This window comes from Capra hircus, unplaced genomic scaffold (assembly GCF_001704415.2).
Source record: "Capra hircus breed San Clemente unplaced genomic scaffold, ASM170441v1, whole genome shotgun sequence".
In the NCBI taxonomy this organism is placed as follows: Eukaryota; Metazoa; Chordata; class Mammalia; order Artiodactyla; family Bovidae; genus Capra; species Capra hircus.
Genome location: NW_017212294.1, coordinates 975 through 24,858, shown reverse-complemented (window position 1 = coordinate 24,858; position 23,884 = coordinate 975). Strand labels below are relative to the sequence as shown.

Here is a 23,884-nt window from a genome sequence, read left to right as displayed (position 1 = left end):
CCGGGCCTGCCCTGCACCTTAGCAAGGTGAGGCGGGCGGGGCTGAACAATTCAGTAGTGTAATCTCTGAGGAAGGTGACTGCAGGAAATTAAAAGACATCTGCTTCCCGGAAGGGAAGTTAAAAAGCAAAGGCTGACAACAAAGCTCCCTATACTCAAAATAACGTAATGTTAGTTGCTCAGTCATGTCCGACTCTTTGCAACCCCATGGAATGGGACTCCTCTGTCCGCCAGGCTCCTCTGTCCTGGGAATTCTCCAGGCAAGAATACTGGAGTGCCTGCCTATTTCCTTCTCTGGGGGAGCTTCCTGACCTAGGGATCAAACCATGTCTCCTGCAATGCAGGCACATTCTTTACTGCCTGAGCCACCAGGGACGCTCAGATATAATGTAAGTGCGATGGAAATAGATGAGATGAGTGGCAAATTCAAGTTGTCGTTTTTGGAATATCATGGAATTTTTTCCCCAAATATTTTCCATGCTTTGATTGAATCCATGGATATGCAGATACGAAGGGTCGACTGTATTTTCTTCTCTCCAAATATCAAATTCCTAGCAAATATGTAATATCATATACAGTTTCAAATTAAATTCACAGGTGTTTTGTTTGATTTTGCTTTAACCTGTCACGAAACATACTGCCATTGAGTCTTTGGATGTAGCATCTAACCAAAAACAGCTGCAGATGGTAACCCTCTGTATGAGACGTGTAAATAGGTAAGAAGACATTTTTGTGGACTATTTTTAAAACATGATAAATGGCATTATCAACATTATTCACAACTTAAATATTATGTATACATTACAGATCATCTCCATTTCAACAATTATGTAAGGGGAACACTAGAAAATAAAAAATTTTATCATGTTCTTATGCAGTGCTTAAGCAACTGAATGTTTTATCTGAAGAGCCTATGACATAAAAATTGGAATAAAAGTTTTGCGTTTTGAATGCTGGTCCATAAAGAAGGCTGAACATAGAAGAACTCATGTTTTTGGACTGTGGTGCTGAAGAAGACTCTCGAGAGTCCCTTGGACAGCAAGGAGATCCAGCCAGTCCATCCTAAAGGAAATCAGTCCTGTGTGTTCATTGGAAGGACTGATGTTGAAGCTGAAACTCCAATACTTTGGCCACCTGATGTGAAGAGCTGACTCATTTGAAAAGACCCAGATACTGGGAAAGACTGAGGGCAGAAGAAGGGGATGACAGAGGATGAGATGGTTGGATGGCATCACCCACTCGATGGACGTGGGTTTGGGTGAACTCCAGGAGTTGGTGATGGACAGGGAGGCCTGGCATGCTGTGGTTCATGGGGTCACAAAGAGTCAGACACAACTGATCAACTGAACTGAACTGAACTGAACTGAGCACTGTGGGAGAAACTGGTGACAAAATGCCTCCCAAACACTGGCTGAAATGAAGGTCAAGAGGGAGGTGCTGGGAAAACCGGCAATGCTGCCCTCCACCAAGTTCTACAAGAATCAAGTCATTAGACACCTGTCAGTCACTGACCTACCACTGCCATGACAGGAATTCCTAGGAGTATCAGTATGAGGCACCCTCTGCTTGGGGTGGTCCCAGACAGAACAAGCCTTCAGATCAACTACTTCCAGAGGAGAAAAATTTTAAGCCTGGATTCTTGTATCTTCACATATTTAGAAAAGCACAAAAACCATTAAGAAAGGTATCTGTACATCAAGAAGAACAGTACACTTCCACCAAGACATGTGCCTGATTACAGGCACTCTTTGCAACCCCATGGACTGCAGCAATCCAGGCCTCCCTGTCCATCACCAACTTCCAGAGTTTACTCAAACTCGTGTCCATTGAGTCAGTGATGCCATCCAACCATCTCATCAACTGTCATCCCCTTCTCCTCTTGCCTTCAATGTTTCCCAGCATCACGGTCTTTTCCAATGAGTCAGTTCTTTGCATCAGGTGGCCGAAGTATTGGGAGTTTCAGCTTCAGCATCAGTCCTTCCAATGAATATTCAGGACTGATTTCCTTTAGGATGGACTGGTTGGATCTCCTTGCAGTCCAAGGGACTCTCAAGAGTCTTCTCCAACACCACAGTTTATTTATTTTTTATTTTTTTAATTTTTTTATTTTTATTTTTCAACACCACAGTTTAAAAGCATCAGTTCTTCGGTGCTCAGCTTTCTTTGTAGCACAACTCTCACATCCATACTCACATCCATACATGAATCTGGCCTCTGAGGGCCAAAAGTGAAACTACTCTATGTGGAGGAGCAGGTGAGGGTAATTTGACGGTCTGAAGACCTCCTAAATGGAGGAGAGGGGACACCAAGGTGCAGTTTAGGGAAAGAAAAGGTACCTCATGTTCCCGAGAGTGACCTCAGATCCTCAGTCACGGTTTTGGGACTTGCTGGAAACTCGCGGACATGGATAAAGATGGAAGAGAAGCTGGGGGCTGGGCCTGAGCAGAGGCCACTGAGAAGGTTCCTGCTGAGAGGGGCGGGGCCGAGCGGGTGCACGTTATTCCTTTGGTTCCAAAAGATAGCTTCTCTGGGTTTCAGTTGAGTTCAGTTCAGCCGCTCAGTCGTGTCCGACTCTGCGACCCCATGAATTCCAGCACACCACACCTCCCTGTCCATCACCAGCTCCCGGAGTTCACTCAGACTCGCGTCCATCGAGTCGGTGATGCCATTCAGCCATCTCATCCTCTGTCGTCCCCCTGACCTCCTGCCCCCAATCCCTCCCAGCATCAGAGTCTTTTCCAATGAGTCAACTCTTCGCATGAGGTGGCCAAAGTACTGGAGTTTCAGCTTTAGCATCATTCCTTCCAAAGAACACCCAGGACTGGTCTCCTTTAGAATGGACTGGTTGGATCTCCTTGCGTTCTAAGGGACTCTCAAGAGTCTTCTCCAAAACCACAGTTCAAACGCATCAATTCTTCAGCACTCAGCTTTCTTCACAGTCCAACTCTCACATCCATACATGACTACTGGAAAAATCATAGCCTTGACTAGACGGACCTTTGTTGGCAAAGTAATGTCTCTGCTTTTGAATATGCTATCTAGGTTCAGTTCAGTTCAGGTCAGTCGCTCAGTCATGTCCGACTCTTTGCGACCCCATGAATCCCAGCACGCCAGGCCTCCCTGTTTATCAACATCTCCCGGAGTTCACTCAGACTCACGTCCATCGAGTCCGTGATGCCATCCAGCCATCTCATCCTCTGTCGTCCCCTTCTCCTCCTGCCCTCAATCCCTCCCAGCATCAGAGTCTTTTCCAATGAGTCAACTCTTCGCATGAGGTGGCCAAAGTACTGGAGCTTCAGCTTTAGCATCATTCCTTCCAAAGAAATCCCAGGGTTGATCTCCTTCAGAATGGACTGGTTGGATCTCCTTGCAGTCCAAGGGACCCTCAAGAGTCTTCTCCAACACCACAGTTCAAAAGCATCAATTCTTCAGCGCTCAGCCTTCTTCATAGTCCAACTGTCACATCCATACATGACCACAGGAAAAACCATAGCCTTGACTAGACGGACCTTAGTCGGCAAAGTAATGTCTCTGCTTTTGAATATACTATGTAGGTTGGTCATAACTTTTCTTCCAAGGAGTAAGCATCTTTTAATTTCATGGCTGCAATCACCATCTGCAGTGATTTTGGAGCCCCCCAAAGTAAAGTCTGACACTGTTTCCACTGTTTCCCCATCTATTTCCCATGAAGTGATGGGACCGGATGCCATGATCTTAGTTTTCTGAATGTTGAGCTTTAAGCCAACTTTTTCACTCTCCGCTTTCACTTTCATCAAGAGGCTTTTTAGCTCCTCTTCACTTTCTGCCATAAGGGTGGTGTCATCTGCATATCTGAGGTTATTGATATTTCTCCTGGCAATCTTGATTCCAGCTTGTGCTTCTTCCAGTCCAGCATTTCTCATGATGTACTCTGCTTAGAAGTTAAATAAGCAGGGTGACAAGATACAGCCTTGACGTACTCCTTTTCCTATTTGGATCCAGTCTGTTGTTCCATTTCCAGTTCTAACTGTTGCTTTCTGACCTGCTTAGAAATACTTTAGGGTCTTCCGTGTCTTATGTTGCACCATTGATTCCTCCCTAGTTTAGGTAACTGTCACAGAACAGTTTTAGAGTAAAAACTTAAAATTCTGTGGGATCATTACACTCTAAAGTAAGGTTTATTTTTAGCAGGAGTCCTGCTGATGAGGCTGAAGGGATTCAGATGTCTGGGAACTGAAACCTGGTGTGGTGGCGGGGCTGGGGGTTAATGTAGGGTGGTGGCTGGACCTCGAAACCCAGATATTTCTGCAATTAGAATTTAAGCAGTTTAAGGAAACAACTGGATTTGTGTAGGGATGACAAGCTAGAATGTGAAACACACAACTCTTACAACTGGCTGCTTCCTACTAACACCTGTAAGGAGAAAAGTGCCAGGAGCCAGCATGGGAGATCCCACCCATCACAAGGTCATGCGGAAGGAACCTGATGGGCAAGGCGGATCAGGACTCGAGGGACCCCCTGGATCTGCTCAAGCATCTACCCCAAAACCAGAATTCGTCTGTCTTACTATTTTATGCCATTCACCAAACTCTTCTGACATTAACAGGGGGCTATCCCCAACCACCTTTCTCTGGAGAAAATCAACTTAGGGCTCTAGTTAATAAGTCTCCTGGGCATAATAGGAATGTTTCAATTCCAACCCCTCTGATGGCTCTCTAACTTGCCTGACAGGTTTATCCGGACTTTTACAATTACACGTGTGATTGTTCACAGCCTCCCAACCACAAGAGGCATGGGAAGCTTAAAACATTCTATAGAGTCTTTAAAAGAGTTAAAAATCATTAGAATTGTACTGGTGGAGGGTTTCATTGTTGAGCCAATGCCTGCTGCCGAGTTTTCATATCTTTTATTGATTGTGTATCTGGGAGTGCATTGATTAATATAGTTGATATATAGAAAAAATTAGTAGCCTTGGCATTAATAACATCAGACCTTGAGTTAATAGATTTTGTTTGTTATAACCCAACGTACCCTTGATCTATGAAGAATGTAACTTTATTTAGTACTTTCTGACAGTGGCACCAGAGTTTAGAGAAAAAACACTTTTAGAGAAAATAAGTCTTTTGGTTGACTAACCTTTATCAGAAGAGTCATAAAATGTTATCAGGCCTCCTGGCCAGAAGATGATGTAAATCACCTAAGACCTTTGTATATGGAAAGGTATGCAGAAAGAAAGCCTGGTCTCGATAAGGGTCAGGACTGCTGACCCTGCATGACTCTGCATCTTCCATTATTCTCTATGTACAACTTAAGGTATAAAAGCTCCTCTTTGAAAAAAAAGTTGCAGGCCTTGCTCACCGAAGCTTGGTCTCCTCGTGTCATTCTTTCCTTCTCTCTCTCTTTTCGTTTTCAGGTTGATCCCCTGGAGTGCAGAGGCTCTCTGAGTTCATTTTCTTGCTCGGGCTTCTAAGACCCTCTTGAGAAGGTGCTCTGCGCCTTCACCCCATCGAGAGGGCGCCTGAGGCCTTTGTGAGCAAGGCCTATGCAGGGGCTTTACTGGCTTTCTATGTAAACCAAGGAATATCAACCTCTTCCTCTCCTCTGCTTTCTTAACTGCAATATTCTCTCTCTCTCCCTGACACCATCTCTCCTGAGGGTACCCCTAGATCCTGCTGGGGCTGGACCCTGGCAGAAAAGTGTCTTGACATCTCAGTTCTTCAAGGATCAAGCTCGTTAGAGACTACAGTGACCTACCAACAGTGCAGAAAAACAGGCACCAGTCTGTGCTTTGGAGATACTGACCTTGGTACATCAGTAAGCACCTCATGGGGCCATCCACCTCCTCAGCAAGTCCAGATAAGTTTGAGAGCCCCACTCGGTGCGTTTGAACTAAGTCCGTTAATACACTGCCAAGTAAAATTCAGGGTGATCAACCAATAACTTGGAGATCTGAGAACTAGGAGAAAAAGTGAGTGTCACTCAGTCGTGTCCAACTCTTTGTGACCCCACCAGGCTCCTCTGAGGGCTACAGTCCATGGGGTCACAAAGAGTTGGACGGGACTGAGTGACTTTCATTTTTTTCTCCTAGTGCCTAGTGGGCTACAGTAAGCTTACTGCCATAGCTACAAGAAGCCTGCACACAGCAACTACAGAGTAACCCCCATTTGCTGAAACTAGAGAAAGCCCATGCAAGGCAAGATCCAGCACAGCAGAAAAACCAACACTGAGGTGATCTGGACTGACCAAGATAAGCAGCATCAGGACTGCCACCTCTAAGCAAACCTGAGCCAGCTTTATGTAGGTATGGAATTTATACTTGGGGGTACTTAACTGGGTACTAGGGAAACTCTGCTTTTAAAATGGGAGCTGCTTTAAATTATGTCTGGCCAACATGGGAGCTCTTTTTGACATTCCAAAACTGGGTAGAGAAAGCCAGTTTTGTAAAACATCTTTTCAGAATTCTGACCCTAAAGGATTAAGCCCTTCTAAGAGGAACCTGCATTTCTCTCCTTGTACCTTCGTGATATCAATGTTCTACCCAATCTTTTTAGGCATTTTGTCTGTTTTGAGAACTTGCTCTGGAAGGTACACACAGGGTTATATTTGGCAGCCAGTCGAATAGACTGGACCAGCTCTTGGGGAATTTGTCATAAGGGGTCCCAGCCATTAATGATCCCTGCCATTATTTTAACCTTCCTTTTGTCTGGGTGTACAAGGGCTTTCACTTTCTTAAGACTATTTTGAAGGCTGCATTCTTTGCACCCTCTTGTGGTGACGTGTCTTGTGTCTTATCGCCTTGAGGGGCTGTTGGGCTATTACTACTCAATAGCCAGATGGTGGATCCTTTAAATAAGAGAAACTTTTAAACTGCGACATTTTTAGAGCTCATTAGCAACAGCTTTTGGCTTCCCAGGAGGCACTAGTAGTAAAGAGTCTGCCTGCCAGTGCAGGAGACAAAAGGGCAGAGGAGCCTGGGAGGCTACAGTCCTTAGGGTGGCAAAGAGTCAGACAGGACTGAAGTGACCTAGCGCACGCGTGCGCGTGCGCGCACACACACTCACACACAGAAAAAGCTTTCTTATAAATAGCATTATTTGTATCTCTGAAAACATCAAATTAAACGGTGAATGCAAAGACATATAATGGTTAACCTTAAGAACCCCCATAATTTAAAACCACCAATGAAACAAACGAACAAAATATTCAGTCTGGGAGAATTTGTGGTTTCAGCTTCCCCTCAATAGATCTCACAGGTTCTTATACAAACATCAGATGAGAGACTTCACTGTGGGTCCAGTGATTAGGAATCCACCTGCCAGGGGACATGAGTTAACTCCCTGGTCCAGGAAGACATCATATATCACAGGGCAGCTAAGTCCAAGCATCACAACTACTGAGCCCACATGACCTAGATCCGTGCTCTGCAACAAGAAAAGTCACCACAATGAGAGGCCTGAGCACCACTAGAGAGCAGCCCTGAGCCCAACAAATAAGACCCAGCACAGCCAAAAGTAAACAAATGAATCATCCTCACATTAAACAGACCATAAGTTAAAAAAACAATTTACAGGCTGGCAGAAAACTACTGATATTGCATCAGTAATTGCTTGGAGCAATAGTTAGGTCACATTTGGGTCAATTAATCCAGTTGGGGAGTGACAAAGGGTCTTAGTGATTTTTTTTTTTTTTGACATGCCATGCAGCTTGAAGAATGTTAGTTCCCTGACCAGAGCCTGAATTCAGGCCCTCCAGGCAGCGAAAGCACAGAAATCAAACCATTGGTTCATCAGGGAGTTTCCTGGGTGATTTATTTATAACATCATTCAGATGAGTAATGCATCACTTGCACTCACACTGTATTTGGCAAAACTGGTCTCATGGCCTGGCCTTGCTGCACAGTGGCTGAGAAATTAAGAATACCCATGGCTATGTTTGTGAAGTTATCATAAGAGTGAAGAAGTCATTACATTAGAGTGAACTTTACTGAAAATTTATATGTGGAAATAAAAAAGAAAAAAAATTAAAGATTGTAAGAAAAAAACCGTTTCATGCCTTTCAAAACAAACCTAAAAAGTTTACATAATAAAAATTTAAAATAATTTCCCAACTACAAGCGTTTATCTCTCACTTTCAGGTAGAGTGGTACAAATGACATTTCAAAAATGAGTATTTTTCATTTTCCTGCCTTGATGCTAGAATTGGAATATCTATCATTAAAATTTAAAGACTCACCTTGTTATTTGGGGCTTCCCAGCTGGCTCAGCAGTAAAGAGTCTGCCTGTCAATGAAGGAGACAAAGGTTTGATCCCTGGGTCAAGAAGATCCTCTGGAGGAGGAAATGGCAACCCACTCTAGTATTCTTGCCTGGGAAATTCCACAGAGGAGACTGGCGCTCTACAGTCTATGGGTCACAGGGTTAGACATGACTTCATGACTAAACAACTATATGCTTATTTTCTCTTCATGTCAAGCAATACAGAAAGAACATGAAGACACCTATTCATACAGGGCACATTCACTGATGCATGGCAAGGTTCAGGCTGTGTTAAAAAGAAGAGACAGACCCAAGGTGGAGTCACTGCCTCCAGGAGGGCAAACCAACACTGCACTGCAGTGTCTGCCTGATTAAAAACATGACCAGGAGTCACTGACTGGAATTTCCAGGACACTAGTGCAGTAATCTGCAGGGAAAGACTCTGGCTACACTCTCCTCCTGCCTACACCCCTGGATAGGAGACCAGACCTGAAGCCATGTGTTTGCGAATAATTTTCTTGTCCTATCTAGCTTCTACCTACGGAAGCCTTCCATGTTGTACAGTTCCTTTGAGCACCTCTGAACGAACTAGATAGGGTGTTGCCTGATTCGTGAATCATTCAACTTCAATTAGATCTTTAAAATTTCTAAGTTCAAATTTTTGTACTTTTTTAGGGGGCGGAGGGCTGCCTGGCATTTTACAGAATCTTACTTCCCTGACCATGAATCAAACCTGTGCCTTCTGCAGTGAAGTGTGGAGTTTGAACCACTGGACTGCTGGGGAACTCCACAATTTTTTTCTATTTAAATATATTTTGAGTCTGAAAATGCACTGCTATGGTATTTTAATTACAGCTATCTGAATGTTCTGAAGCAGAGTAACTCAAGTGCAAATTATGGATATTTAATTCCCAAATTGCGTGATCTTTGGTTCTATTGTGGAAAGCAATTCTCATAGATTGTTTCAGCCCCAAGAGCCTAACAATGCGTTGTTACCATCTGTTACAAAATACTGAGGTCCGATAAAACCCTGTTGGTGGGAAGAACATGATTTATCCAGGGTTGTGGAGAAAGTGATTACATTTTATGAATCAAAAGAGGACATCCATGATACATTCTGAATAAAACAGTAGCAAATGGTAATGGCAGCAGTTAAATGTCAATCATACACATATATATACTATTTGATTTCTTTTGATTAAATTTCCACTTCAGATAACTGCTCTCTCGATGGTCAGACAGTATAGCACCCAGTCCTACAACATGCTGTGGTCTGTGTATGGAAGGGTGCCCTGAACGTAACAAGCATGGTAAGTTATGGCACAGTTTTACATTATTCTCTGCCCTTACCTGATGCCAATTCACACACCAGTGAATTGAATAATTCAGTGTCCATGTTTTCTCAGGAAAGATGGATATGAATAAACCACACTTAATCAGGTTAGCCTCTACATCTTACTAATTCCTCTGTAGAGACCATCATGAAAGGCCCTGTAAGAAAGCTACAGAAGGTTTTCAAACTACTGCAGAAAAGCCATAGTGAAACGTTGTTGCTGAACCACGAAAAGATACCGGATTCTTGGCCTCCGGAGGAGAAGAATTCAATCCGGGACCAGAAACAAGGCTTGATCGCTCAGAGCTTTTGTGTAGTAAAGTTTTATTAAAGTATCAAGGAGCTAGAGAAAGCTTCTGACATAGGCATCAGAAGGTGGCAGATAGAGTACCCCCCTGCTACTCTTCAGCTGGATGTTATATAGTCACTAGCAGTCTGTTAATGAAAGAAAGGAATGTCTCAAAACTCAGAATGGCACCAGGCCCCTCATCCATAAGATGTATTTTGGGATAATCCTGGCACCAGATGATTCATCCAGGGCCATAAAAGGATCCACTTGAATCTTGTAGAAGGGCAGATTACCATACAGATAGTTTTGTTTACATAGATTAGGGGAACAATATCTGAGTAAAACTTACTGGTTTGTCAAGTAAGTTCTGAGCCATTAGGCAGAACTGACTTGAAGACAAAGTCTAGGGTAAATGCACAGTACATTAACATAGCTTAAGACAAACATTTCCATAAGAAAAATGCATTGGTTAACTCAAGGTTTGAGAATAGTTAACTTCAGGTGAAACCAGGTGTCATTATAGCAACACAGTATTTTAAGAGAAAGCTTTTAATTTGTATAGAAAAGGAAAAAAATATTGCTTGTTTCCTCCTGCTGCTTTAAAGAGATAAACGTGTCTGACACTTGCAGCCTATTTCCTCCGTTTGGAGACCCCTGGCCTTCCTGCCTGTTACCCTCTCAATAGTAATATGGCCTTCTCAAGAAAACTCCACTAATTAAATACTTTACACACTGAAGATACTGGGCTATCTTCCTACATGTCCTTCAGTTTCAACATATTTAATATACACCACATGCCATAAGTTTCAATATATTTAATATAATTATTCTGCAATAGTATTGGAGGTTAATGTTGGAGAACTAAGAACTGGTCTAAAAACTTAGCAAATTCATTACATCTATAAGGATTCTCCCCAATATGAATTTCTTGGTGAATCTTGAAGACATACTGGTTTACTTAGAACTGTTTTCACATTCAGTATATCTGTTCAGTTTCTGATCTGCATAAATTACCTCATTATGCCCAAAGTGTGAATATCTGATGAAAAAAACTACAAGCTTGCTCTCCAATATAAATTCTTTCATGTTTCACAGATTTGAACTTCAGGCTGAAGTTTTAGCACGCACATTATATCTGTGTACTTTCTCTGAAAGACGTGTAATTTGAGGTCTAGTGCACTCGGAGCCTGGAGAAAGCCCTTGCCCACACATTTCCATGACTCCTCTTCAATATGGACTCTTGTTGTCAAATGCATCCAACTCAAGGTGAAACTTTTTCCACCCCCAATGCATCTGTAAAGTACTGTTCCAGTATGTTCCCCATCTTCCGTTTGTAAGGTGTCTCTGCATTATGAATTCTCTGATGATGTGAATGATGAGACCTGTTACTGAAGACTCCGGCCACACATTACATTTATATGATTCTCTCCATAAGAATTACCTTATGGTCACTTAAGATTGACTGCACTCTAAATGTATGGCTTCTCTCCAGCATGAATTTTCTCTTGCTTTGTAAGAAATGAATGCCTTCCAAAACAAACACCTGCCACATTCATGATGTGGGTAAGATCTCAATTCAGAATCAATTACCTGATGGTTACTTAAGTCTGAACACAGAATCAAAGCTTTGCCACATATATTTGTGTGGTTTTCCTCCAGTGTGACTTTTCTGAGGGTCAAACAGATGATATGCTTTACTGCATTCATCACATTTGTTAAGTTTTCACTGTAGTATGGATTCTCAGAAGACCTGAAAAGTGATTCCTGTGACTGAAGGTTTTGCACATAAATTACATGTCTAGTTTCTCTCCTGTATGAACTGCCTAATGGTCAGTGAAGGCTGAACATGCACTAAAGGCTTTGCCACTCATTACATTTGTGAGATTTTTCTCCAGTATGAATTCTCCAATTAATTCCAAAGGTGTGCAATTTGAGTAAGGCACACATATCATATTTACATGGTTTCTCTTTTGTATGAACTCTCTGACTGTCTAAGGACTAGACTCTTACTAAAGACTTTGCCACACTCAGGACATTTGTAAGGTTACTCTCCATTATGAATTAATCTGATGAACTGAAAAGTCGGTCCTGTATCTGAAGGCTGTGCCACACAAATTACGTTTATATGGTTTCTCTCCCATATGTATTGCTTGATGGTGAATAAAGGTTGAACGTGCGCTATAAGCTTTGCCACACTCATCACATTTGTATGGTTTCTCTCCAGTATGAGTTCTGTGATGAACTGCAAAGGAAGCCCTGTACCTGAAAGGCTTTGCCACATAAATTACATGTATATGGATTCTCTCCTGTGTGAACTGCTTGATGTTAGTTAAGTCTGGATGTGCACTAAAAGTTTTGCCACACTCATCACATTTATATGGTTTCTCTAAAGTATGAATTCTCTGATGAGCTTTAAGGCCTGAACTCTGACTGAATGCTTTGCCACACTCATTACATTTGTAAGGTTTCTCTCCAGCATGAATTCTCCGAATGATGCCTAAGCTATGAATTTCGACTAAACGCACTGGCTACATACATCACACTGATACGGTTTCTCTCCAGTGTGAATTCTCTAATGGAGTGTAAAATAAGACCTGAGACTGAAGGCTTTGCCACATAAATTACATTTCATATGGTTTCTCTCCTGTATGAAGTGCTTGATGTTTACTTAAGTCTGAATGCACTAAAAGCTTTTCCACACTCATCACATTGATATGGTTTCTCTCCAGTATGAATTTTCCAATGAATCCCAATGTGTGCATTTCGAGTAAAGCACCAGCTACATATATCACATTTATATGGTTTCTCTCCACTATGAATTCTCCTATGAACTGTAAGTGTTGCATTTTGACTAAAGGCTTTTCCACATAGGTCACATTTATATGGTTTCTCTCCTGTATGAACTGCTTGATGTCTAGTTAAGTCTGAATCTGCACTAAAAGCTTTGCCACACTCATTACATAAAATTCTCCAGTGAACTGTAAAATAAGACATGTGACCGAAGGCTTTGCCACATAAATTACATTTATATGGTTTCTCTCCTGTATGAACTGCTTGATGATCAGTAAAGACTGAATGTGCACTGAGAGCTTTGCTATATTCACCCTATTTATAGGGTTTCTCTTCAGTATGAATTCTCCGATGAACCATAGGTCTTGCATTTTGACTAAAGGCCTTTCCACATATATCACATTTATATGGTTTCTCTCTATGGATCCTTTGATGTCCAGTGAGTTCCGAGTCCTGAACAAAGGTCATGGCACACTCAGTACATTTGTAAGGTTTTCCTCTGTGTGCTTCCTGGTCTTGTGCCAGTGCTGAAGGGCTGCATAACAGCACTCTCACATATATCCGAAATGCTGGTGCAGAAACTAGGAGTTCTCTGAAGTGGCAAATCTGAGGTGCTACTGTTGATACTCCTCACAACTTGAATACATTCAAATGTTTTCCCTTCAGGTTGAAGTATCTGCAGTTCATCTTGAAAGCTTGATCCATGCCTGTTTTCAACATGCTTATTTCCCACTGCAATTCTACTGTGCCGATCACTTTCATTAGTGAGATTTTTGTTCTGGGTAATAGACATTCCTTTGTAATTTCTTTCATCATCTCTCCCCTGACACTCAAATTCATGCAAATTTTCCTGGATCTCTCTAAGGGAAAAATCTGTGATTTCATGGCTTTCAGGTCTTCCCAACATCACTGTGTGAAATACTTCTTTATCACTGTTTACCTTTTGTCGCTAATTTCTGGCTTATATGTGTATCAGACATATCTACAAGATATAAAGAACCATAAGTATCCTATTAATTATAATTCATAAATAAATTCTTTCATGTTGAACACATGATCTTACACCTAAAGTAATACCCATCCTGAACAGAATTATGAATCTTCCCAGTGATGATTTTCAAAATAAAAGAAACACTAAAGGAATAGTGTTTAATAAAGAAAGAGTAATTGGGCTTCCCTGGTAGCTCAGAGGGAAAGAATCCACCTGCCAATGCAGGAAACATGGATTTAGTCCCTTACCTGGGAAGATCCCATATGCTGTGGAGCAACTAAGCCCATGAGCTACAACTATTAAGCCTATGCTTGGGAGCCTGGGTAGCCACAACTATTGAGCCCATATGCTACAACTACACAAGCCATCACAACCTAGAGCCTGTGTTCCAAAATAAGAGAAGACAACGGCAATGAGAGGCTCACACACCACAACTATAGAGTAGCACCTGCTCTACACAAACAGAGAAAACCTCGTGCAGCAACAAAGACCCAGCACAGCCACATAAATAAATAAAATTTTAAAAAATTAAAAAAAAGTGATCACCTTGTAATTCAAATTAGTTTTACAGTAGGCTAGTTTCAAACACACAATGACAAAAACATTCATGTAGTTGAAACCTATGTCAGCTCTCAAAGAAAAGGGTATTATCACACCATGACCCCAAAGCACACTCTACTTGGCTCTTTTTTTTTTTTTTGAAGTCACTCAGTCCTGTCCGACTCTTTGTGACCCCGTGGATTGTAGCCCACCAGGATTCTCCAGGCAAGAATACTGGAGTGGGTTGCCATTTCCTTCTCCAGGGGATCTTCCCAACCCAGGGATTGAACCTGGGTCTCCCACATTGCAGGCAGACGCTTTGACCTCTGAGCTACCAGGGAAGCCCCTACTTGGCTTTAATTGGTAGTAAACATACTATTGTCTCATAAATTGAGGAGGAAAAAAAATACATTATACACAATATACCCATACTTATACATAATTACATGCTAAAGAACAGACAGGGCTTGGCAGGTTTCTCCGTGGTAAATAATCCACCTGCCACTACAGGAGATGCAAAAGACTAGAGTTCAATCCCTGGATCTGGATGAACCTCTGGAGACAGAAATGGCAACCCACTCCAGTATTCTTGCCTGCAAGAAATTCCATAGGACAGAGAAGCCTGGCAGGCTACAGTCCATGGGGGCCACAAAGAGTCCGATACCTCTGAAAGACTGAGTATGCATGCAAAGACTAGACAATATATTGTAATGGTAAATATTCCAAAAGAAACTAAATAATGAATAATGTAAAAACTAAAGAGCAGTTTCTGAAAGAGATGGGAATAACCCAACTTACCTGTCTCCTGAGAAACCTGTATGCAGGACAAGAAGCAAAAGTTAGAACCAGATGTGGAACAACTAACTGGTTCAAAACTGAGAGAGCAGTATGTCAAGGCTGTATATTGTCAGCCTGCTTATTTAACTTATATGCAGAGTACATTATGCAAAATGCTGGGTTGGATTAAACCCAAGCTGGAATCAAGATTGCCAGGAGAAGTATCAACAATCTCACATATGCACATGATTCCACTTTAATGGCAGAGAGCAAAGAGGAATTAAACAGCCTCTTGATGAGGTGAAAGAAAACAGTAAAAAAAGCTGGCTTCAAACACACCATTCAAAACAATAAGACCATGGCATCTTGTCCTATCACTTGACGGCAAATAGATGGGGGGCAAAAAAGGAAACACTGCCAGATTTTATGTTCTTGGGCTTGAAAACATGGATGGTGACTGCAGCTATGAAATTAAAAAGATGCTTACTCCTTGGGAAAAAAACCTATGGCATAACTAGCAGAGCATATTAAAAATCAGAGACATCACTTTTGGCCAAAAAATGTTCATAGAGTCAAAGCTAATGGTTTTTCCAGTCATCATGTATGGATGTGAGACTCGAACCATAAAGAAGGCTGTTCTGTTCAGTTCAGTTCAGTCACTCAGCGTGTCCGACTCTTTCAGTTCAGTTCAGTTTGAGTTGTGTCCGACTCTGCAACCACATAAATCACAGCACGCCAGGCTTCCCTGTCCATCACCAACTCCTGGAGTTCACTCAGACTCACGTCCAACCAGTCAGTGATGCCAAACAGTCATCTCATCCTCTGTCGTCCTCTTCTCCTCCTGCCCCCAATCCTTCCCAGCATCAGACTCTTTGCCACTGAGTCAACTCTTCGCATGAGGTGGCCAAAGTACTGGAGTTTCAGCTTTAGCATCATTCCTTCCAAAGAAATCCCAGGGCTGATCTCCTTCAGAATGGACTGGTTGGATCTCCTTGCACTCCAAGAGACTCTCAAGAGTCTTCTCCAACACCACAGTTCAAAAGCATCCATTCTTCGGTGCTCACCCTTCTTCACAGTCCAAATCTCACATCCATACATGACCACAGGGAAAACCATAGCCTTGACTAGACGGACCTTAGTCGGCAATGTCTCTGCTTTTGAATATGCTATCTAGGTTGGCTCATAACTTTTCTTTCCAAGGAGTAAGCGTCTTTTAATTTCATGGCTGCAGTCACCATCTGCAGTGATTTTGGAGCCCCAAAAATAAAGTCTGACACTGTTTCCAACTGTTTCCCCATCTATTTCCCATGAAGTGATGGGACCGGATGCCATGATCTTCGTTTTCTGAATGTTGAGCTTTAAGCCAACTTTTTCACTCTCCACTTTCACTTTCATCAAGAGGCTTTATAGTTCCTCTTCACTTTTTGCCATAAGGAATGGTATCAACTGCATATCTGAGGTTATTGATATTTCTCCTGGCAATCTTGATTCCAGCTTGTGTTTCTTCCAGTCCAGCGTTTCTCATGATGTACTCTACATATAAGTTAAATAAGCAGGTGACAATATACAGCCTTGATGTACTCCTTTTCCTATTTGGAACCAGTTCTGTTGTTCCATGCCCAGTTCTAACTGTTGCTTCCTGACCTGTATACAGATTTCTCAAGAGGCAGGTCAGGTGATCTGGTATTCCAATCACTTTCAGAATTTTCCACAGTTTATTGTGATCCACACAGTCAAAGGCATTTGGCATAGTCAATAAAGCAGAAATAGATGTTTTTCTGGAACTCTCTTGCTTTTTCCATGACCCAGCGGATGTTGGCAATTTGATTTCTGGTTCCTCTGCCTTTTCTAAAACCAGCTTGAACATCAGGGAGTTCACGGTTCACGTATTGCTGAATGCCTGGCTTGGAGAATTTTGAGCATTTACTTTACTAGCATGTGAGATGAGTGCAATTGTGGCAGTAGTCTGGAGCATTCTTTGGCATTGCCTTTCTTTGGGATTGGAATGAAAACTGACCTTTTCCAGTCCTGTGGCCACTGCTGAGTTTTCCAAATTTGCTGGCATATTGAGTGCAGCACTTTCACAGCATCATCTTTCAGGATTTGAAACTAGCTCAACTGGAATTCCATCACCTCCACTAGCTTTGTTTGTAGTCATGCATTCTAACACCCACTTGATTTCACTTTCCAGGATGTCTGGCTTTAGATGAGTGATCACACCATCGTGATTATCTGGGTCGTGAAGATCTTTTTTGTACAGTTCTTCTGTGTATTCTTGCCGACCTCTTCTTAATATCTTCTGCTTCTGTTAGGTCCAGACCATTTCTGTCCTTTATCAAGGCCATCTTCGCATGAAATGTTCCCTTGGTATCTCTAATTTTCTTGAAGAGATCTCTTAGTCTTTCCCATTCTGTTCTTATCCTCTATTTCTTTGCCACTGATCTCTGAAGAAGGCTTTCTTATCTCTTCTTACTATTCTCTGGAACTCTGCATTCAGATGCATATATCTTTCCTTTTCTCCTTTGTTTTTCACCTCTCTCCTTTTAACACCTATTTGTAAGGCCTCCCCAGACAGCCATTTTGCTTTTTTGCCATTTCTTTTCCATGGGGATGGTCTTGATCCCTGTCTCCTGTATAATGTCACGAACCTCATTCCATAGTTCATCAGGCACTCTATCTATCAGATCTAGGCTCTGAAATCTATTTCTCACTTCCACTGTATAATCATAAGGGATTTGATTTAGGTCATGCCTGAATTTTCTAGCAGTTTTCCTACTTTCTTCAATTTAAGTCTGAATTTGGTAATAAGGAGTTCATGATCTGAGCCACAGTCAGCTCCTGGTCTTGTTTTTGTTGACTGTATAGAGCTTCTCCATCTTTGGCTGCAAAGAATATAATCAATCTGACTTTGGTTTGACCATCTGGTGATGTCCATGTGTAGAGTCTTCTTTTGTGTTGTTGGAAGAGGGTGCTTGCTATGACCAGTGCATTGTCTTGGCAAAACTCTATTAGTCTTTGCCCTGCTTCATTCCACACTCCTAGGCCAAATTTGCCTGTTACTCCAGGTGTTTCTTGACTTCCTACTTTTGCACTCCAGTCCCCTATAATGAAAAGGACATCTTTTTGGGGTGTTAGTTCTAAAAGGTCTGGTAGGTCTTCATAGAACCAGTTCAACTTCAGCTTCTTCAGCATTACTGGTTGGGGCACAGACTTGGATTACCATGATATTGAATGGTTTGCCTTGGAAACGAACAGAAATCGTTCTGTCGTTTTTGAGATTGCATCCAAGTACTGCATTTCGGACTCTTTTGTTGACCATGATGGCTACTCCATTTCTTCTGAGGGATTCTTGCCCACAGTAGTAGATATAATTGTCATCTGAGTTAAATTCACCCATTCCAGTCCATTTTAGTTCGCTGATTCCTAGCATGTCGACGTTTACTCTTGCCATCTCTTGTTTGACCACTTCCAATTTGCCTTGATTCATGGACCTGACATTACCAGGTTCCTATGCAATATTGCTCTTTACAGCATCGGACCTTGCATCTATCACCAGTCACATCCAGAGCTGGGTATTGTTTTTGCTTTGGCTCCATCCCTTCATTCTTTCTGGAGTTATTTCTCCACTGATCTCCAGTAGTGTGTTGGGTACCCACTGACCTGGGGAGTTCCTCTTTCAGTATCCTATCATTTTGCCTTTTCATACTGTTCATGAGGTTCTCAAGGCAAGAATACTGAAGTGGTTTGCCATTCCCTTCTCCAGTGGACCACATTCTGTCAGACCTCTCCACCATGACCTACCCATCTTGGGTTGCCCCACCGGCATGGCTTAGTTTCATTGAGTTAGACAAGGCTGTGGTCCTAGTGTGATTAGATTGACTAGTTTTCTGTGAGTATGGTTTCAGTGTGTCTGCCCTCTGATGCCCTCTTGCAACACCTACCATCTTACTTGGGTTTCTCTTACCTTGGGCATGGGTTATCTCTTCACAGCTGCTCCAGCAAAGTGCAGCCACTGCTCCTTACTTTGGATGAGGGGTATCTCCTCACTGCTGCCCTTCCTGACCTTCAACATGGGATAGCTCCTCTAGGCCCTCCTGGCGCCCGCGTAGCCACTACTCCTTGCACTTGGGGTTTCCTCCTCCCGGCCGCCTCCCCTGGCCTCGGGTTTGGGGTGGCTCCTCCCAGCCGCTGCCCCTGACCCTGGACGTGGGGTGGCTCCTCCTGGCCGCCCTTGATCTCGGAGGCTGGGTAGCTTCCTTTCGGCACTGCCTCTGGCCTGGGACCCAGGGTAGCTCCTCCCATCTGCCGCCCCTGACCTTGGACTGGAGGTAGCTCCTCTCGGCTGCTGCCCCTGGCCTTGAACGCACAGTGGCTCCTCTCGGCTGTTCCTGCGCTGTCGCAGCCTAGCACTCTCGGCCGCTGCCCCTGACCTCTGGATGTGCGGTAACTCCTCTTGGCCACCACCCTTCAGGCATGGGGTCCTCCCGGCTTCTGCCCCTGACCTCGGACGTCAGGTAGCTCCTCTCGCCCACGCTTAGTGCGCCGGTCGCAGCCACCCGCGCTTAGTGCGCCGGTGGCAGCCTGCCAAAGAATTGATGATTTCGAACTGTTGGTGCTGGAGAAGGCTCTTCAGAGTCCCTTGGACTGCAAGGAGATAAAACCAGTCAGCCCTGAAGGAAGTCAACCCTGAATATTCATTGGAAGGGCTGATGCTGAAGCTGAAGTTCTAATACTTAGACTCCTTGATGCAAAGAGCTGACTCACTGGAAAAGACACTGATGCTGGGGAAGGTCAAGGGCAGAAGGAAAAGGTGACAACAGAGGATGAGATGGTTGGATAGCATCACTGACTCAACGGACATGAGTTTGAGCAAACTCAGGGAAATAGTGAAGCACAGAGGAAGCCTGGAGTGCTGTAGTTCATGGGGTTGCAAAGTTTCAAACATGACTTAGGCAATGGAACAAAAAAAGAACAAAAGGGCAGTTTACAATTGGCACAACAAACACAGCATTAGGAAATAAAGGATTCATTTAAAACAGTTTTTTTTTTTTGTCATATCCACATCCCTTTTGGGATTTTGATTCCACGACCAGGGAGTGAACCTATGCCCAAGCAGTTCAAAGTGCTGAATTCTAGCCACTGGACCACCAAGGAGTTTCTTCATATGATTTAAAACCAAAACAAAATACACTTTTATAAATATCTGTTATAAATCTATCAGTATATTGATGTATAGGCTAAATGATGACATTAACAAGTAGTTCATACCAGTTACACTGGATAATACATTCAGAAAGATCACCATCTGTAAATTTAAAAAATCAGGTAAATGAAATAGTCTCTACTTACACAATAGTCATTCAATACCGCAATTCCCTATCTATACAGTAACCTCAACTTATCCAGTTCACTGGCCCCAACAAACATGTAAAGGAACATGCTTTGGGGTTCCCTGGTGGCTCAGGGGTTAAGAATGCACCTGCCAATGCAGGGCATATAGGTTCAAGTGCTGGTCTGGGGAGACCACACATGCCTCGGAGTAGCTAAGCCTATGCTCTAGAGCCTGGCACCTGTAACTACTGCAGCCTGGGCACCTAGAGCCCACACACTACAAACAAGAGAAGGCACTGCAGTGAGAAACCTGCACACTGTAACCAGAGAGTAGAACCTGCTTGCCAGAAGTAGAGAGAAGCCCAAATCACAACAAAGACCCAGCACAACCAAAAATGAATAAAAAACAATTTTTTAAAAAAATGTATTCTTATCACAAGAAAGGAATATACTTTGAAAACTTATTACCCAGAGTCAGAGACAACACTGTCAGGAATAAAATGCAAATTAACAACATACATGATGTAATGTAGACAAAGGGACATGTCACAATAAGCATGACAAAAAGTTAATATGTTTTTTACCCGAAAGTAATCTTTGAGGGAAATTCACTGGTGCTATAACGGCTAGGACTCTGCGCTTCCACTGTAGGGGGCACAGATTCCATCCATGAATGGGGAACTAAGATCCCAACTGCCTGTCGCATGCTGCAGCCAAAAAAAAAAAAAAACACCAAAATATTCCTGATCTTTCCCGTAAAAGAGGCAATATTCTATGCAACCCTAACAGCACTAATATTCCAATTTTACAAATAAAGGCAGTAGACTCATAGGAGTTATGTTTCTCCAGAGTCTAAAGAAGAACATGGCCATCCTGTATCAAAAAAGCTATTTTCCTTTCTGCAGTCATAGTTTCATGGCTAAAATACAGACCGAATAGTGCTCAAATTGACTGTGATAACAGGGACAGATGGGCTGATAAGAATCTTGGATTGTTGCTCTGGGGAGATGGGGGTATTGGTTTGATCAGAAGAATCTGAAGGGGTAAAGAAACTTCCTAGAGTGGGGGTAGGAGTGGGGGAAGCTGGGCTCATCCTCCCCACTGAGAGACAGGGGAAGTTAGAAGGGGACCAGCTGATGAGAGGGAGACAGAAGGGTTGGGAGGTGTGAAAGGCCACAACAAGATATAGAATGGAGAGAGAAAGGGCAATAGGGGACACTATTGGAGCTGTGGGCTAGCTCAATAGAGAGCCAACTTAAAAACTGAGGATTTGATTAGCTAAAATATAATTTGACATTGTAATGTAGACAATCATCCTCACTAATTGCATAATTCTGTTTCCACTTGTAACTTCTCTTCAGACAATTTTAAGTTAGCTTTATGTACTTCACAGTAGGAGAGAGGAGGATCCAGCCTCTCATCCAGCAGGGCAGATTCTTATCCTTTCTCAAGGGGTGAGAGTCACGAACATTCAGTAACTTCTAAGGGTTCAGCCCACTGAATTTAAGGTCCCAATTCTCACATAATCCAGTGAATACATCCCATTTATTAGCTAATGAGTAAAGATGAACCTTCCCATCTCAGAATAAAAACTTCATCAATCTTAATCTCTTCTTTTCTTACAGAGTGGCATTTTGTCTCACAAATCCTACTCACAGCACCAATTAATGTTTTGCCAAAAGTTTTCACTTTCATCTCAGGGTCAAAGGATTTGTTAACAAAATAAGCCATGTGTTCTATACAAATGAAAAAAGTGAAAGTGAAGGTGTTCACTCATGTCTGACTCTTAGTGACCCCATGGACTGTAGCCCACCAGCCACGAGGTTTTCAAGGCAAGAATACTGGAGTGGGTTGCCATTTCCTTCTACAGGAGAATCTTCTCAACCCAGGGATCGAAATATGGGTCTCCCTGCATTGCACACAGACTCTCTGCCATCTGAGAAACCAGGGAATCCCTATACAAATAAATAATACACAACACAGATAGAATTATTTAGCTGACTCTCAATATACTACCATTTAAAGCAAAGAGAAATAGAAACACCAGAGGATATATCATCAAATTGGCTTCTGACCAACATCCAGACTCAAACAGCACTGGGAAGTCCTAGGACACAGCACATCTGGAGTCTCAATTGGGAAAACGTCCCAGGCAGTGTGTCCACTCTGTGGGTGAGACTTCAAAGATTGCAGTTTGAGGTTACTGCTTACAATCCCAGGACATGAACTGATATCATCATCAATCTGTGAGCAAACAGCAGCTCTGGTTTCATCTTAATGCTGTTCGTTTCATCTTATAAAACTTGGATGCTGCTAAGCCTGGGGCTTGGTTGGTCAGAGCCCCTCCAAGGGCTGAACAAACTCAAGATTTGTCCCCTAACTTATTTATGGTACCACAAGCCTTGCACTCACAGCAAGCAGTCAGGGTACTCACAGTCAGGGTGTGTCCAGACAGGTTAGAAGGAAGGGCAGAGGAATGCACTGCTTTGTCTTGAAGCCTCAACACGACAATTTATTTAATTTCCTTAACATCCTGGTGGTTCTATGCCTGCAAATACAGGAGGCATGGGTTCAATCCTTCACAAGTTTGAAATCTGCTTTATAAACACTCAAGCATGGGGAAAACTCCTTGTGTATCACACAGTGGGCAGGTCACCTGAAGAAAGGACAAGTCTGAACTCCCGATGCCAATCATGAAGGCTTACATGAGAGAGTCAACAAGGCTTTGATCTCAGTAAGAAAAACAGCGGCTCCCAAGAGACACAGAGGGAACATGCAGAGGTACCCCAAAGTATACCACCACTTCAGAAGGAAGTGATCCTCACCCACAGACAGCAGGATCCTGAGGGTCTCCACCATCACGTCCTTGTACAAGGTCCTCTGGGCAGGGTTCAGACATTCCCATACCTCAGGAGTGAAATCTATGAACACATCCTTGAAAGTCAACTGTGTCTGAAATGAAAACACATTTCACCAACGGGCCCTGAGAAGGGTTCTTATTTTCACAGAAAAGGAGGAGAAGTGAGATAGGTAAGGTCAATTCACCTGAAGTAATATTCTGATAGATCCATGCAAATCTATTTGGAGCAAATTGGTGGTCTCTAATTTCCTGTTTTTTCATGAAGATGATGATATCCTCTGATCAACTTGAATCTGTCATATGTGTGGACATGAAAAACAAATTACAATCAACAGTGGGTTGTCTATGCAGAAGTGTTACATTCGACACACTGAGTGACATTCACTATCTAGATGAGTTACAGCAAGACTGGTGTCTTCAGAGACAACAAAGTCCACAGTGGCTTTAAAAGAACACACACTGTGATGAGGATGACATCATCACACTGACCAAAGGTGTCTCAACACTTTATACACACTAAGCATTACTCTAAACACTTTACACACTATGAACTTCTCATCAACATAACAGCACGTTAGAGAAAGATCTGTGTCCACCTTACTGAGGAGAAAACTCTGTTCACTCTAAGAAATTACTCAAGTTAAATAGTTCAGAAATGAGGCAACAGCACTTGAGTTCAGGTGGTTGGGAGAGATAACTGAACGGAAGGAATTAAACAGTTAAGTAACAGTGTAAAAGACC

At 42.7% G+C, this 23,884-nt stretch overlaps 1 long non-coding RNA gene across 3 annotated transcripts; it reads right to left on the bottom strand.

The window, feature by feature from the left end:
* Positions 1-7,052: 7,052 nt before the first annotated feature.
* Positions 7,053-23,456, bottom strand: LOC102179377. Of its 3 annotated transcripts, none has more exons than XR_001917773.1 (5): positions 23,329-23,456; positions 23,109-23,235; positions 22,718-22,831; positions 8,211-8,256; positions 7,053-7,399 (listed from the first exon to the last, which is right to left on the bottom strand). It is a non-coding gene; the product is annotated as an uncharacterized LOC102179377 (long non-coding RNA). The 3 variants fall into 3 exon arrangements; XR_001917772.1 differs by lacking the exon at positions 7,053-7,399 and adding an exon at positions 7,493-7,880; XR_001917771.1 differs by lacking the exon at positions 7,053-7,399 and having other exon boundaries at positions 7,493-8,256; positions 23,329-23,455.
* Between the last annotated feature and the right edge of the window lie 428 nt (positions 23,457-23,884).